The following is a 17,779-nucleotide window of genomic DNA, read 5'->3' on the forward strand; positions in this document are numbered from 1 at the left end:
TTGTACCTACAGTTCTCAGAAACTTGTGGCTTGTAATGAGTACTACCATTCCACTCATTGCATTACTTAGTTTAAAATCCTCTTTGAAATCAGTATGGAAATAACAACATACGTATTCATCAGCTTGTTGGTCTTTCAACATACAACAAAAGTTGTTTGATTGAGATTTTTATAACATTTAGAAAATGCTGAGTGGTGGAGCCCATGATTTGTCCTATGTGGCACATTTCCCTCTTAGAGCAGGTGTAATAATAACTGACCAGAGATCAGTGGCTTCTATTCAGTGCGAGACATCCGGTAGCAAACTGCAGTAGTTCAGAGAGAACAGATAAATTTCAAAATCACAGAATCATAGAATGGTTTGAGCTGGAAAAGACATCCAAAGGTCATCAAGTTCTAACGCCCCTTCCAAGGGCAGGGATACTTTCCACTAGACGAGATTGCTCAAAGCCCCATCCAGCTTGAGCTTGAACATTTCCAGGAATGGAGCATCCACAAGCTCTCTGGGTAGCCTGTTCCAGTGCCTCACCACCCTCATCATAAAATGTTTCTTATATCTATATCTAAATGTTTCTTGTATTCTTATATCTAGTCTCAATCTACCGTCTTTTAAATATCTCAGTAGAGAAACTGAGTTTGAAACTTCATGAAATGCAGAACAAAAAAATTAAATAAAATATGAAAATTAGGAGTTCGTGCTAACCACTAAGATAGAAATCTTGGCTGGGGAAGAAAAAAAAGATGCACAGGAAGTGTGGGGGTTGGAAGAGAAGAAAATGCTCATGTTGGGGATGGGTGACAGTCAAAAACAGCCTTGGTCACCAGGAGCTGCTCTGAAGCACAGAGAGGACCTGTCATCTGTAGGGTCTTGGAGTGGTCCAGGGAATGCTCTATGACCATGAGGAAACAGGTATGGAAATGCACACAGGGAGTGTTATTTCTCTGTTAGCATCTATCTAGTTCTTACATTGTCAAAGCAGAGTACATAATCTCATATTGCTCCCTAATATGCGTTATGTGCTGCTTTTTCATATGTTCCTGAAAATGTAGCTCATCTGAGTGAGCTATTTCTGGGGCTGGAGCTCAGAGGAATGGTCGCTTAAGCTATGCTGGGGTGCTACAGCAGTGCAGCTCCAAGGGCTGTGCTCAGGTGGGCTCCAGCCCTGTTCCTCCAACAGGAAGCTGGTCTGACATCAGCTCTCGTGAAGTATCTGGCCATTCAAAAACAGCACTCTTATGGACAGACTCCATAGTTTTCTCCTTCACTGGGAGTTACATAGGCATGTGGGAAAGTAGATGGGGCTGACACATCATGTTGTGAACAGCAAGATCTCTGTGAACTGATGGTTGAGGCTTAACAATTACTTGCAGTGTAAACAAGGGAAATTTTGAATGTTATGTAGTTTCAAGTAAGACATAAGTTTCTCTTCCAGATTTAAAACTAGTAGAGAGCAGAACTACTGTAATGGTTAAGAGGTGTTGATATACCTACTGCTTTGCTTAATAGTACCTTTAACAGTGGTGAGGGTATGGAGAGTCAGTTAAAACAAATTGATTTACAAATTTGCACTCCAGCTTCTTAAATCTTGAGAGGAAGTGGAGGGCTCCACAGTCATAGTAAGACTTTCTCACTTTGTGGAAGTTCCTATATTTTTATCTACTCTTAGATATCTTCTTTCTTTTGTTCTAAAAATACCTATAGATATGACATGTGCTGGTGCTATCACATAGCTTCTTCCTACTGCTTTTAAATTACTGTTTCCAAGTCAGTTTGGTGCTTGCATGTTTCATAGAATCACAGAACAATTCAAATTGGAGAGGACTTTTAAGATCATCTAGTTCCAACCTCCCTGCCAGAGGCAGGGTCACCTTCACCGGACAAGGTAAACTTGATCAAGTAAAAGTGAGCGTGTTTGCTTTCAATTTGTACATGAAAAAAGTCTTTGATATTGGAAAGTGTCCTTGTTTCTGGCTTGAGTACTGTAACTGAAGTGAGGCCTCTGAAATGGAGGTGTGTATTGAGGTGGGAGAAGTTCTCTCTGGAATGGCCCAGGAGCGGGTGCCAATCTTTCTTGGAAGGTTTCAGAGGCTGCCCCAAACTCGGCTATTTTGTTCAGGTAAGTGGAAAAAGTGAGTGACCTTCTACTGTCCTCATTCTGAAGTTTTTCTTCTTTATCCCTTCAACCCCAAACCCGTGTGGGCTACTGTTTCCAATGTTATGTATAAATACTGCTGGCCTGCCAAGGGGCAGCCCTTGGCAATCCCCATTTTACAGTGGCAGAATATCTGAATTGCTCCCATGGAGTGTGACTCTCCCGCAGCTGCCTGCAGCATGGCTAAACTTGGAGAAAGGTGTTATATTGATTTTCAGTTGGTTTAAAAAGGTGATTCAGGAAATGGACTCAACTTGATCAACTGAGGATACCTGTGGCATGTATGGAAGGGGAGAAGGATGGAAAGGAAAGCAGTTTGCTTTATTTTGTCTCTTATACCAGCATTCTTTAATTATCTTACAGAATTCTTGCCTTTTCATACAGAAATTGTGTCATCTCTTCTACTTCTAAGCTTATTAGCCTGACATTTCAGTACCTGATCTTCTATTATTTGATTGCTCATGATGAACTGCGCGAGCTGTCAAAAACACAATCTGCAATTAGAGATCTTTATCTAAATTTCCTCCTTCTTATAAATCAGGCCTCCCTCTTCCAAACATCTTTCATCCTCCTGTTAGTCACTGTCAGGCAAGTTTGACAGGTCTCCAAAAGCAGAGTTAGTTTCTTCAAGTTTTGTGGAAGTCAGTGTCAAGATTAGATACAGACTCGTGGACAGACTAGTGCCCCTTTTCCCTCAAAGAAGACTACACCTCCAACTAAGAAGTTACCTGCTCCATTTGGCCTGCCAGCAGTCCAGTGAGGATGTGTATGGCTCAGCATTGCAATTGGAGACTGTGTCAGAAGGCTTCAAGGACATTGCAGGACAAGGACTAGAGTTACTATGGAGAAAGAGGAGCTGGGGCTTGGCAAAAAAATTTGGGCTACGCGAGTCAGTCAATAAAAACCAGCCTTTGTGGATTTGCTGCTTGTAGAACATTTTTTGTCCTGTGGTTATTTAGATGATGCAAACCTATTTCTGTAAAACAAAGGATCTTGGTATTTGTTCTCTGCAGCAGGTTTTTACTCATTGCAGTGGTAATGAGTGAATCCCATTGATTGTATCAAAACAACCAGGATCACTTTTGGCTTTGTTTTTTTCAATAGATAAATTTTAGAAGAGTGGCCTCTTTCATGCTGATTTCTATTCTTCATGCAGTACTACTCCATTTTAGCTAACAGAAGCGCCAAGGATGAATTTGAGGGTGCTTTATCTTTCTTGCTCAGGAATCAAAAAAAGAGAAATTTTTATTAAGGAAACAAAGATAGCACAATTTTTCTTTTGCTTCTTCATGTTGATCACCTTCAAGATAAATGTTATCACTGAGAAATAAATAAATATTTTCATCACAATAAGTGACTTTTCTTACAAAGCTATATTAACTGACTACAGTTAGATTCCTCTGTGTACGTTTAGAGAAATGGTATGGGTATGTGTTGAAATAAGACTTAGCTCTAAGAGTTATTTTCTGCTTCATTAAGATTTTCTTTACATCTTATTTTCCCCAGATTTCTGTTGAGAAAACTTGTGGTATCTATGTAGCCAGAGATGGTGAGCTGGGCTAGATGTACCAGGAGGCAGATGAGGTGCTTGGGGCTTGCTTTGCCATCACTCTAGATTTTGTAATTTTCCTGGAAGTTTCTGTTGTCAGGGGTGTAATATCAATAGTATGGCTGACCAAGCATCTGTGTCTGCACTGGGGGAGCTGACTGGCTCTCTGGACTCTGTTGTTTGTGTTAATTACATTTCTACTGACTGGAATGAGACCTTAAGCACCTGTCTCATAGTTATCCAAATGTATGTGTTGTGATGGAGTCTACCCTAGGACCTCAATGAATTTCTCCACATGTAGGAGTGTAGTTGTATTTAAGCATTATTTCAGTTGCTGCAGAGTGATTGTGACAGCTGTATGGGACTAGTCGGCTGATGTCCTTGCTTGGTTAAGGGTTTGCTCTCTAGACTTTGGGACAGTGAATAGTGAGTACTATAATCACTTTGTTGCCTATGAGACTTAGCACATCTTGCATGGGCTGCAGCTTGAGCAGCTCTGTAGTCTGTGACTCATTTCCTTTAACTGTGAGGAGAACTGCTCACCACTGAAGTTCATCACCAGCATGGAAAAGGTCCGTGACATATTTTCTGATTAGCTTACATGAAATCTAGTTTATTGTCATTTCTTTTTAAAGAAATATGGACTTTGATTATCCTGTTGCTAAGATGTAATATTTGAAACAATCATATCCAGAGAACATCTTTTACTTTTCTCAGGTCACTGTACCAGACAGATGCAGCTTTCTTATACTGAGATGTTATAGCTTGGCACTTGTATCCTTCAATTCCATAAAGAAATTTAATCAATGGCTGCATAAGAAACAATCAATGTAAAACAGAAAATAGCTAAGATATATATATTTTTTATTTCCTTGAAAAAAAGTTTTGTAGCATATTTGGATAAATTTTGCTTGCACTTTTTTTCCACCCCCGTGTTTATTGTTGTCTCTGTCATTACCCTCTAAAAATCGTCTTTAATCTCCTATCACTGCTGTTGCTGCTGTTTTTAAAAACCTGTCATTGGTGTTTCATCAGCATGCATGTCAGAGAAGCACTTTACCATTTCATGAAAACTTTTTAGCAAAAAAAAACCCAAAAAACCCAGAACCTGTTCCCACGACAAGTAGACAAAATCTCTCATGCTATCTAGATATTAGATAGATCGCGATGACTATTCTTGCAGGTGCTTTTGGTATTTTGCATAATCACATTTGCATTTTGACAGATTTGTGCTCTTGGTGTGAATCCCCTCTTTATTTTACATCCCTAGACACTTGTGTTGTTTAGGACTGAGACTTGAGCATGCTATTTCCCGTGACTGATTATTGAGCCTGTGACTTGTCTGGGGGGGTCCTATGCACCACCATTTTAAAACAGCATTGGCTTCTGCAGAAGTTCCTCATCTGAGGTTCCAGACTGGTTTAGGTTTCTTTATTTTAGTGCCAGATTGCACATTAAAAAAATGCTCTGATGCTCTGACAAATAGTTGTGCATGATTCTGCATCTTACAAATGAATAAATACTGTGGTCACTGGTGCCCAGTGGGGCAATGCTAAGCAGAGGCAATGGGCACAGCCTGAAACTCAGGAGGGTCCATCTGATAATCAGAAAACACCTTTTCAGTATGAGGGTAACCGAGCACTGGAACAGGCTGCCCAGGGGGATTGTGGAGTCTCTGTCCCTGGAGATACTCAAAAGTCATCTGGACATGGGCCTGGGCAAACAGCTCCTGGTGGCCCTGTTTGAGCTGGAGGTTGGACCCCATGGCCTACAGAGTTGCCTGCAAACCTCAACCACACTGAGATTCTGTGAAATACTATGTTCAAAGACACTAATTCTCACATCTTTTTTGTACAGCAGTCAGAAACACTTTTGACCCATAAGAGACTGTTCCTCTTGACTATCAAGGAAGTTAGTTGTGAGAAAAGAACCTGGTGGTCTCAACAGGTGGATGGGGAGGGTAGCTCAGTGAATCTAAAGAACTCTTTACAACTGATTGGGATATATAAAACAATATGTAATAATTATTTTCTGGAGGTGGAGAAGCCTAAAAAAACATTAACTAAATATTCCAGTAAAGATTGCATAAGTGAAATGAATGAAGAGATGCTGGATTGTTTTTAAAGAGTGTTTATGAAAGGATATTTCATTGCAAACTAATTTCTTTAGCTCAAATTGGCACTACCTTGCTTGTGCTAGTATGTGGCTATAAAAATCATGATACTTTTAGCAGATTTAAGTGGTCTATAAGAAAAGAAATACCTCATTTCTCTTTTGTTCCCTCACGAAAGGGACGTTCCTCAGCACATCTTTAGCCAGATGAAGTTGAAATTGCAAGACTTGGGTTTAAAAGCTGCTCTCCTGCCCTCTAGTGTTACTGTAAAAGTTTCGAATCGGCTGACGGTTTGTGTGTGAATGAATTTCTGCTGTGTTTCAGAAAACTGAAAACTTACAAATTAATTCTTATTCTAAGTGGAAAATGACACTGGGAATTTGAGAGGTTTTTAGAGTTTTCAATAGTTACGGCAGAATTAAAACTTTTCTCCCTTCCCTTCCCTTCCCTTCCCTTCCCTTCCCTTCCCTTCCCTTCCCTTCCCTTCCCTTCCCTTCCCTTCCCTTCCCTTCCCTTCCCTTCCCTTCCCTTCCCTTCCCTTCCCTTCCCTTCCCTTCCCTTCCCTTCCCTTCCCTTCCCTTCCCTTCCCTTCCCTTCCCTTCCCTTCCCCCCGCCCTTTTGTTCCATACATGAATTAATGTGAGCCTTGCCATCAAACTTGCTTAACCTTGTTAAACCACCGTTAAATTCCATGGAATTTATTGATCTCTGTCAAATTATTACCATACCTCAATAAAACATATTGCTGCCTCTCTGTTTTGACTGAGGTCCATTCCAGTCGTCCACAACAGAGGCTGAGCATTGATACTGCCCTGTAGAATAAAGGCAGCTTCATTTTATTACGGTTTATTTGATCTTTTTTTGCCCGTCATCCAAGAAAAAGCAAAGATGCGGCCGAACAACACTAGGGGTCACTGTTAAATGGGATTACAATGAGTCTTGGCGCAGTCAATTTATGTGCAAACTGAGCCTGTATTCCTCAGGCCGATATGTTGACCATTCCAGGACTTGACCATGTCTAATTTGTCTGGCTATTTTATTTCATCCAGAAAGAAGATAAATAAATGGATACCAAGGTTCATCTGGGGGAGCGAATATCTTCTGATTTGTTGCCAGCAATCTTTCTAAAGGCGGAACTTGTGTTTTGCACTCTTCAGTGCTCATTTCTCACAGTGTGTGATGATCTTACAAATAGTTTTAGGGGCTTTTTTGTAATGAACAAACTGAGACAAATGCTTTTTGTCTAGATTCATGGAACCAAACACCAACCACTCCACAGTACCTGAGGTGCCACTGACTCACATTAGTCACAGGGGCTGAGGATTCCTCTTGCAAAATCAGTGCTCTTAGCTCCTGTTCAACTTGGCTAAGCAAACAGAGCTCCATTCCTTGGATATTTTTTTTTATCAGCAGTTGATGAATTCTTCACACACACCGGAAGTTTAAAAATTGTTTGAAAATAAATTTGAAATTCCTCTTGGATTTTAGCTTAATGACAGACAAGGGTTGCATCAGTCTCAAATCTTTGTCCTGAGCTGCATTTCTCAGTATATTAACCAATAGCACCCCACCTGTCCTGCAAAGGCCAGAGAGAAAAATCATGTCCTGATTTGCTGAGTTGAACTTTTCTGCAGTTAGGTACAGTTCACAGGATAGTAATGAATTCCACAGAATAATCTGACCTACTAAGATACATCCCCCCAAAAATATGGTAGGAACTGGAATGTTGCTTGTCAAGTTCAGGATTAATATCTCATTTGTTCTTATTTGGTTCCTTGGTGGATTCTGTGCTTGCCTCAGGCAATAGCAACATGTTTCTTCGTGATGAAATGTGATCAGTTATTTGGATGTTAACTGTAAGAATGTAAGTGGCATTTCTGTTGGTTTGGCAAGAGTATCAAGAAGGGTTTTTTTTTCTCTAACTGCTGCCTTCATTGTTCCAGTCTCTAGATCAATGCACTCCTTTGGAAGCACAGCAAACTAGCCTCGATGTGTTCTAGTGTTAAGTGTTATGATTTTTGCTAACTGACTCACCTTTGGCATGTGTGATCCCTCCCTTTGGTTCTGGCAAAGCCAACACTTGTTGACTTCTTGATTGTACAGCATTCAGCTGACCTCTTGGCATGTACATATCTAGCTGGACCTTGATCAAAACCTGCTTGGATATCTTATAGATCCCAAATGTTATGGCTGGAGGGAGAATGGGTGCACCAGGGAAGTGACTTTCAGAGAGGTACCAGGTTTTGTCTCTCATCATCTACTTTATCAAGTTTATCAGATTTCATTTTCCAGTTGATGTAGAAGATTAAATTGGGCTTGAAAATGACCAGTAAGAAATTCCCCTGGAGGAGGAAATGTCTTGGCTGCCACAGATCCAGTTTCTGCATGCTGTTCTGTTTCTACTCCTCCTGCCTGGCAGCAGCTAGTAAGAAATGACTGAGCCTTAGAAAAGAGGATCTCACTGATCTTTATGTGACACTGAGGATATCACAAACTGGCACAGAGGTCTCTGAGGCAGGACTTGTTCAGAGATGCTGTGTTTTCTTGTGTTCATTGTTAGAATGGAGACCCTGACCCAAAGCACCTCTGGCAGCATTTTCTACTGGTGGCATAAATTGCTTGGATGCCCAGCATGCAGACTCAGCTAACATGCTTGCTTATGTTTCTGCTCAACAGTGCAGTAGAAACTTGTGGGAGTTATTGCACTTGGGACGTAGAATGTGGGTGGGCATTAGGCCTCAGGCATGTTCAGGTTAGTCCAGGCTTACTACTGAAGGACATATATTTACTCTAAGCATGGTAACTCCAAGTGTCCAAAATCCATCAGTTATCACATGTGAGTAGAACCTGATGTACCTGTGAGAATGGTTTTGTTGTACATGCAAACCAAGGTTGCTCTGCACAAGAATCACAGGTTATGATTACTGCATGTATGAAGTTGTTCTAGTTTAATGCCCAAAGCAGGAGGGGGAGATGTGATTAAAAGGAGTAGAGTTGGTAGTCCTGTGTAAACAAAACCATATGCATGGGGCAGCTTTCTCTCTCTTTCTGTCCAGTCTCTCAAATCTAAACAGGCTTTGTTCTCTTCTGAATGAACTCAGTCCAGTGTCTGGGCTTTCAGTCCTACTGTACTCAACTAAGTTGAGTTGTTTGGCCTTGCAGAAACTGAGGATTTGAAAACCACTTTCTAGAGCTCCACACATTTGCCACAGTCAGATTAATATGGTTATTCTCTGCAAGCAAGTGACAAGTAGCTGGACTTTAAAGGAGGTAGGCATTTCACTTTCATGGGATAAAAATGCCTTACCTGGATCTTAGAAAGCACATACTTCTGTGATGTGAAAACTGTCTTTTCCTCCAGGTATAAAGACATGTTCAATATTGTTATCAATAATCTGCATGAGGGGACAGAGTCCACCCTCAGCAGAAGACAGCAAATTGGACAGGAGTGTTGATCTGCTGGAGGATAGGAAATTTCTGCAGGGGGATCTGAACAGGCTGGATTGATGGGCCAATGCCAATTATATGAGACTCAACAAGCTGGGTCCTGCACTCCAACAACCCCCTGCAGCACTACAGACTGGGGGCAGAGTGGCTGAAAAACTGCCCAGTGGAAAAGGACTTGGTGTGCTGGTGACAGCAACTGAACATGGTCCAGAGTGTGCCTAGGTGGCCAAGGCCAATAGCATCCTAGCCTGTGTCAGCAATAGTGTGGCCAGCAGGACCAGGGCAGTGATTGTTCCCCTGTACTGGTGAGGTGACACCTCAAATCCTGTGCTCAGTTCTCGGCCCCTCACTACCAGAAAATTTCCACTGGTGCTGTAGAGTGTCCAGGGAAGAGCAAGGGAGCTGGTGAAGGGTCAGGAGCATAAATATTATGAGCAGCATCTGAGGAGGCTGAGGGAAGACCTTACCTCTCTTTACAGCTGCCTGAAAGGAGGTTGTAGCCAGGTGGGGGTTGGTTTCTTCTTCCAGGTAACAAGCAATATGACAAAACAAAATGGCCTCAAACTGAGGAGAGGTTTAGACTGAATATTAGAAAACATTTCTTCATAGAAAGGATTGACAAACATTGGAACAGGCTGCCAAGGAAAGTGTTGGAGTCACCATCTCTGGAGGTATTCAAAAGATGTGTAGATGTGGCACTTGGGGACATGGTTTAATAGTGGACTTGAAAGTGTGGCTGTGACTTGCAATTGGATTTTATTTTTGAGGTCCTTTCCACCCTAAATTATTTTCTATGTCTAGTTCAGAGATTTGCTCAATACATGTTCCAAGATGCATGTAGAAAGATCTGCAAAGATCCCAGTCACTTTTGTGAACAATATGATGATATTTAGTAATTTGCCAGTCTTTCTAAGGCCATTAAATACCTTTTCCAACTGGTGAACTGGTTATTGTTTTCTTCTGTAAAAATATGTTTATTTCTTCAGTTACATAATTGGGTCAAATTGTATTTTAGGCTAAACAGAGTGCTTACTGGGCGGTAGCTTTGAAAGTACTATAAAATTGAAGTTTACCAAAAAACCCCAGGTATTTTATATATTGTATATATATATATAGGAGCATTCATAGTTTAAGACCAAAACTTTGATCTTAAAATTTAGCCCAAAATATACTTGGGTGCAGTAATTTGGATGAAGTATTCTCCAGACCTCTAAGGTTGAATAATAAATTCTGCTGCTGAAAAGGTGGTATATGATCATGATGTACTGAGGGGTGTGGACTCCCCACGAGCTTTTGTTTAGATAAGGTAATGTGCAGTACTTGCCCCCTCTAATTGTTAATTACTCCTGTGCTGATATGTTTTGCTTGAGTTTATCTTGTGCAGCTGCTGCCAGGCTATGCCAGATGGCAACCTAGCTCTTCAAGCATGAGAAATAGAACTGAAAAGACTAGGAAGGTCTCGGATTCCCCATGTAAGGCTCTGATCCTGTAGGCAGTTGGAATTTTGTTTATGAAGGGCTTGTAAAGTCAAGCCCATTGCATATTTTGCCTAACACAATTAGCCTCTCCTTTGATTTTAGTGGCTTGAACTGTCTGCCATTTACAAGTGTGGTCAGATAACAACACTTTTAAACTAGAGGCAAACATCTTTATTCAAATTTGATTATCTAATTAAGATATAGAACCATACTTTGCCAACAAAAGATGGCTTGTGGCTTTTTATTTGCTTTCTGTCTGAAAATGCCGAGTGCCTTTGTTAAAAGGATAATTTATTGTGGCACATAATTTACACTTCCAAATGGATGTAATTTTTTCTCCCCACTTCCTGGTTGGTTTCATATATAGTCCATGTATTTTGTATTGGGAATGTTCATTGTACAGAACATGGAGCCCAAGTATGTCAAACTCTATAATGTCTGTCTTTGGTATTGGATGTAGCATAGCATTCAAAATATTCTTCTTTTTTTAAAGAATGCTGAATTATAAGCAAGATTTTTAAAAAAAGTATATATTTATAAACTCCATAGCAGAAAGTGTTTATCAGTCTGAGAAATTATAAACATAAAAATAAAATTGTTTTTAGTAGTAGTGGTTAGTTGCATCAGGATAATATGTTATATGATGGAAAAAATGTGCCAGTACATCTATGCCAACCTTAGTCTTTTTCTCAGAAAGGTCAGAGGGTGAAAGTATGCCCTGTCAGGCAGCCAGAACCATTTTACAGCTGTTATTAGTTGCACTCAGCCTAGAGGAAATGGGCTCCTGCCTTCAGCTCACAAAATCAAAGCCTGAAACTCGTTGTGCAAAACATTCAGACTGGATCTCTAAAGTACTTGAAATCGACCTTGATTCAAGTCCAGACTAGCTCTATGCACTTGCACCCATTTGCTGGAATTTTGTTTCTCTGATTTTTCCAGCAAATGTGAATATTAGTTTTTCCCCTATATCTGAAGATTTGCAAACTTCTGCAAGGTTTCATGACTAGTGTTCTAATGTGATCTGTGTTTTATACCCTCTTTAGCTGGTGTTTGCAAATTTTGCTTTGATTTTTCACAGTAAGACTTACTTCAGCTGATGTCCTAATGCAGTCCAGTGGACAGAGCTGCCTCCCTGTGTATGCTCCTTGACAGTGAATTTGAACCAGTCAGGTGGTCTGTATCTTTATTGTGTGTCTGCCAGCTCATGTGTCTGCCAAGCTGTGTGTCTTTTCCTGTTGTTTAATCTATCAGTCACGTTTTGTCTAGCCCAGGATGTAGATGTGACACTGAAATGCTTTAGCTGGTGACTGCTAGCATGTTCCAAAAGTGTGATACAGGATGTATTGGTACTGCAAAACACAGTTATGAAGTTGGAGCAGCAGCAAAGATGAAGTAATTTGCACTTTAACTTCTTAACTTTTAAGAAGCTCGCTTTCAGGGCTGTGAGAACATATGTAGCAAAGGAGACACTGAACTGCTGCAAAAAAACAGAAAATAGAAAAGCTAGAGGGGCTGTGACTAGTGGGTAACCAATATTTCCTGAGGGTTTACACCATCTTTGCTTGTCGTTCCTTGGGTGTTTTCACACATATTTATGTGAATGTGGCCAGGCTACAGCTGCCCTCTGTTTGCTAGCACCAGCTGGCCCAAAATCCAAGGTGTGTTTTCCTCTGGGAGATGCAAGATATGCCTGGTTAAGGGTGTGCTTTCCTGCACTATAACCTGTTAATTTGCGTTCTAATTTGTGCTAAGCTTCAAACTAAGGAGCCTAAAAGTGCAATGAAACTTATGCCATGCAGGCTGTTAAAAGAGCTTGGCCAGGTCTGCTTTGCATGCTTCTGTTGCATGGAAGCCTGGCAGAGATGGTGAGGCCAAATTAAACCAATTATCAATATTATGCTGTTCAGCAAATGCTTCTGTTTCTGATGGTGTTAATGAAGTGGCAGGAGCAATTTGAAGGCCGCAGTTCCCGCAATAAAGTGCTGGCAGTGCACAAATGAAGCAGCAAGCAGCCCCAGGAGGGACAGCTGGAGGATGGGGGCGGGAAGGCAGAGGCAAGAAGTGATTGTCTGTCTCCTGAGAATGGAACCAATTTTCAGTGCAGCTATGCCAGCTGAGCTCCGGGGAGGCACCAGGGAATCCAGCTCAATGGGATTTAATTTGTGGGTATGTGTATAGATTATATATGACAGGCACGATTCCAGATGTCTCCCAAATCATGGCACTGTACTTAAGCCCTTATACATGGATAATGCAGACGTGAGATAATCAAAGCAACCTTTGTCATGCTGAAAGCTGAAACTCCTGAGGGCAGAGTTTAATCAGTGTATTATTGGAACTAAAATTCCAGCCTTACTGTAGTGATTGTATTACTTGATGCCATATAAAATTCATGAAGAGAACTGTGAGTTTTAAAATTGAAATGAGACTCAAAATTTGCTGGTTGATGCAGAATGTAAAATTAATTTTCTGTTCGTCATGAACAACAAAGAAATAGGTAAGAAAGAGCAAAAGATCTTTTTCATCTGTGACTGAATTCCTTGTCAGGTTACTAGCAGTCTCAAAAAATACTGAAAGTAAACACTGCAGAAAGGTAGCTGTGATTCACTTCATACAAAAGGATTTTCTTCTATTCCTTTAACAGAGCATGTAAATGTCAAAGTTCTACAGGCTTAGGAAATATTTCAGCATTAGTTAAATATATAAGAAAATTATTACTTCCCTATGGTTCTTGTAGTATTATCTCCTTTTGCTCTTTTTTTCAGACAAGGGAATTGCTAGGAGGTGGTAGTGTATCACTACTACACACACATATATACTGTAACCATTATCCTTGTGCTTGAGCTTGTGTGTTTTCCAATAGCTTTGGCAAGCTTTGCTTTAGTTAAAAAAATAAAAAATGTGCTGATTAGAACGAAAATATGACAGTGAAATAAATATGGGTTATATTCGGTTAATAAGGAAACAGAGGATGATGCCGGATGTGGAGGTGACCAGGATGTTCCATTTCAGCTTTCCTTCTTCATTTAACTGTTCTTTGGCTGCTCCAGCTAGAAATTATGTTTGAGGGCTGTAACAACAGCAGGCATGGGAGTTTTTTATTACCTACCCCTCTGACACAGTAGCACATCAACCATCACATCTCCAACTTCCTTCCTGTATGCTCTTTGTTTCCACCATGGGGATGTTCTTTCTCCTGATGTGCCATATCTTCTCCCAGGTATGGCTTAATAGTTACTCTTCACAAAGTCCCAGTAGAAATGAGCTTGTAAATTGGAGAGTTGTAACAGAACTTCAGGATGGCAAATTGCACAGTGCCTTCCTGTAGCCCAACAAACTCCAGTGCTTCCATACATTGTGGTTCATAAGTTTGTTCAGACTCTGGCTTTTCAGCTGTAGAAGAGCAAAAGAACATCTGCACCTCTTGTTGGCAAGGAAGTGACATCTCCACATGATATTTCAGGCACCAACCTCTCACTGACCTGTGAACCTGGACCTCGAACTCCATGGTTGTCTATGTCCAGTTATCTGTGTCCAGTACGTAAATGTGCTTGAATCTGTGGTAGTGGCTGAGGACTGTGGAATAACTGTAATACTCAAGGGAGGAGTTCAAATTTTTCTTATGCCTGAGCTATTTGCTTGGTGACCTAGTTGGCTTATCTTGGAATGCAAATAGTGAGAATGGTGTCAGGTGCAAATATGACCCTCTGATTAGTATGACAGTAAACGTGACCCTCTGATTAGTGTGACACTAAACTTTATGCCAGAGCTCCTCAGCTCTGAGGTGAAGGTATAATTTCCGTCCTTCACAGCAGGCTGTATGGTGGGATGAAACTATTTTAATACTGAAGGGACAGATCAAACTACAGATTTAAACAAACCATCGTGCTGTTCTCTGTCCTGGTAACCTCTACTTGTTGCTGCATGACACTGATGTTCTTTTTGCTCTTCTTTTGTGCTGATGTAATTTTTCAATACATACAAGTTAAATCCTACATCCCTTCTTAAATAAACATTACCATTTATTTTTAGAAACACATTTAAAACACAGAGCAGCTGAGGTGACTTCAGTGAAGTTAGAATGGAGTCAAACACGAATGTTGGAAAGAAACAAAGACCATAGAATTAGGAACAAAGATCATAGAATCATAGAATGGTTTGGATTGAGAGGGACCCTAAGGATTTTCTTGTTCTAACCCCCCTACCATGGATAGGGACACCTTTCTGTAGACCAGGTTCTGAACTCCATCCAACCTGGCCATAAACACTTCCAGAGATGAGGCATCCAGAATTTCTCTAGCCAAACTGTTCCAGTGCCCCATCAGCCTCACAGTAAAGAATTTTTTCCTGGTATTTAGTTAAAAAGATCCTCACTGTTAACAGTCTTATTACCACTTTTGTGGTATCGCTCTTTATCTTTTTTTTCCCCATGTAGCTGCCACTGCATCAACTGAAAACTTCAAAAGAAGGTTTCTTAACTTTGTAAGAGGAAAGGAAAACTTGAAAACATGAACTCTGCATGTTCTGCAACTGGAAAGCAACTAAAAATAATCACAATTCATATTTCAGTTTCACAACTTTTAATGCTATTATAGAAGTACAACATTTTTGGAAGGCCTGACTCAATTTTTTAAAACTGCAGGCAATATGATTTCAACTCATTGTTGTTCTTAAATTTGGCCTGGAAATCCAGGTGAATTATTTTATCCTGAAATCATAAAAACTCTGTTAAAAAACAAACAAACAAACCAAATAAACAAAAACACCAAAAACAAAAGCAAAAAACCCCAACAACAAATTGTAATACTCCTTTTTTTTGTGGTAAATATGAAAAAGTAATAAAATAACACACTCATACTTGGTGTTTGTCCAGTTTAAAGGGGTGTGTGTATGAATACCAGATTAGTCATTCCTAACTTGGACAAACCCTTATTGTGTCTATATTCCTAACTTTTCCATGGTAACCAACATGGATTATTGAGTTGCAACCATTTTACTGGATTTCTTGTGTTTCTATCAACCCTTAGGAGAGCTATTTTGGTGTTAAATACTGCCAATCAGTGAGTAAATGTTTTTCTACTTTACCAAAGGAATATGTATCTTTACTTCTTCCTTCCTTCCTTCCTTCCTTGCTTAGTCTTAAATTCATCTTTAATGAACTGATTCAACTAATTAACCCACTGGAAAACTATTCTCCTTTCAAAAAAAAAAACAAACAAAAAAGCTTTTTCTCCTGCAGTTGACCTTGCTCAGGATTTAAAGAGCACAAGTATAAGACAAACAGAATGGAAGAGAGGCAGAAGGATTGGAGTTAAAGGGGAAGAATGACCTCTTGTTTCCCATGGCAGTGAGCTGGTAGTTAATCTCAGTCCAGATGTCTTTAAGACTTCGAAATGAATTAATCAGGGTTTTTTGACATGTTTTTTTTAATGAAAGGCTATAATATCCACAGCAATTACAGTGAAGATAAAGCTGCTAGCCTGGATTTACAATAGTAAAAATGAAAGAAGAACTTGACACCGAGATTAACTTTTCCTGTAACTCTTGACATTCTTTTTTATAAGTGGTACTTTAGTTCTCTTTTGTTTCAAGTATTTCGTTTGTAATCATACCAGTGCTTCAGTAGCAAAGTGTTTTAACTTTGGAGCCAGGGATTTTAAGAGAGTAAGATTTCTACTTAATTATAAGGGAAGTGGCATTTTGTCAAGTATTTTAGGTTATTATTATCCCAAACTGAAGCTTTTAAATAAGAAAAGGAAATAAGAAATTTTTGGGTTCAATGATGCAACTCGTTAAGGATAGCTGGCCCCTTACAGTGTGCCCTGATGATCCAATCTAAAACCACATGAAGCAGAGGACCTCCAGGGTGTTTCAGTTCAGCCGTAAGGTCATAGAACATTTTCATTACAAAATAGAATTGCTACTAAAGCTGAGTTGTCATCTTTCTTCTGATAGCAAAGGAAGTTTCGGTTCATTAAATTGCTTTCTGGCTCTTGTTTAAAGGGTTTATGATCTTTCTTTTAGAAATGAGCCACTGTTAAATAAAACAGATGATGTGTGCTTGCCCAATGTGATTGCTGTAAAGGAGGTGCACAACAGAAGCTGAGCTTGTCTGTCCTGGCATTTTCCCATCATGGTTGGTGGCTTGAGATGACCTCCATCCAGCCACGGAGCTCTGTGTTTCACCACTGCACGGTGGTCACCCCCTCCACACGGGGTCTGGACATAATGCACTCTAGGATGTGTGTTGCTGCAGCACATTGGGCTAGTCCCACTCCTGCTTTGTGCAAACAAGAATCCTTTTTCCTTCTTTCCAGGCACTTAGGTATGGTGCAACTTTTCTCCCTGGTTTGGTGGGTTTGGGGGATCCTGCCCTGGGAAACTGCCAATTTTCTGGAGCCAGGAGTTTGCAGTTGTGTGGAAGTCATTGAAGTGCTGTAAAGTGGTGGTTATGGCAGGTGGTATTTCTACTCTTTGTTCAGCACTAAAAAGTTGTAGTCTCATGTGTTAGAATTTCTTTCTTTCAGAAAATAAGTTTTCATCATTAGCATTTCAAACATTTTCTATTGATCCATATTGCAAATCAGACAGGAGAAAATACCTTAGAAAGCATATCTAAGTGCAGCCTCCAACATGACTGCAGATGAAATTCTATATTAAATATAGGAAGAGCTGATAGTGGTTTAAGTCTTGTTTTCAATTATTAACCCTTCTGAGAGAATTGCTACTACCCTACTTGGCTATGCTAAGATAATTAGTGATTTTAGTACACATTTTCTTTTGAAGAAGTGTAATTAAAAAAAAGTAATACAGAATATGTGCTTCAGAACAAAAGTGTTTGTCTCCTGGACCATAGATGTGTACCAGTGGTGGTGTAAGAGAGTGGCAGATTATAACATGCAGAGAGTTGATCAGTCATGATCTTCTTCTTCATGCTTCTCCTTGTTTCATGCTGCTAAATCCTATTAAAAGGGAAATTAGAAACAAATTTTATGTATTTTCAGAATTTTCACTCTGTGAATGCAATTACTGTGACATA

Source organism: Sturnus vulgaris, chromosome 2, assembly GCF_052056855.1.
Source record: "Sturnus vulgaris isolate bStuVul1 chromosome 2, bStuVul1.hap1, whole genome shotgun sequence".
In the NCBI taxonomy this organism is placed as follows: domain Eukaryota; kingdom Metazoa; phylum Chordata; class Aves; order Passeriformes; family Sturnidae; genus Sturnus; species Sturnus vulgaris.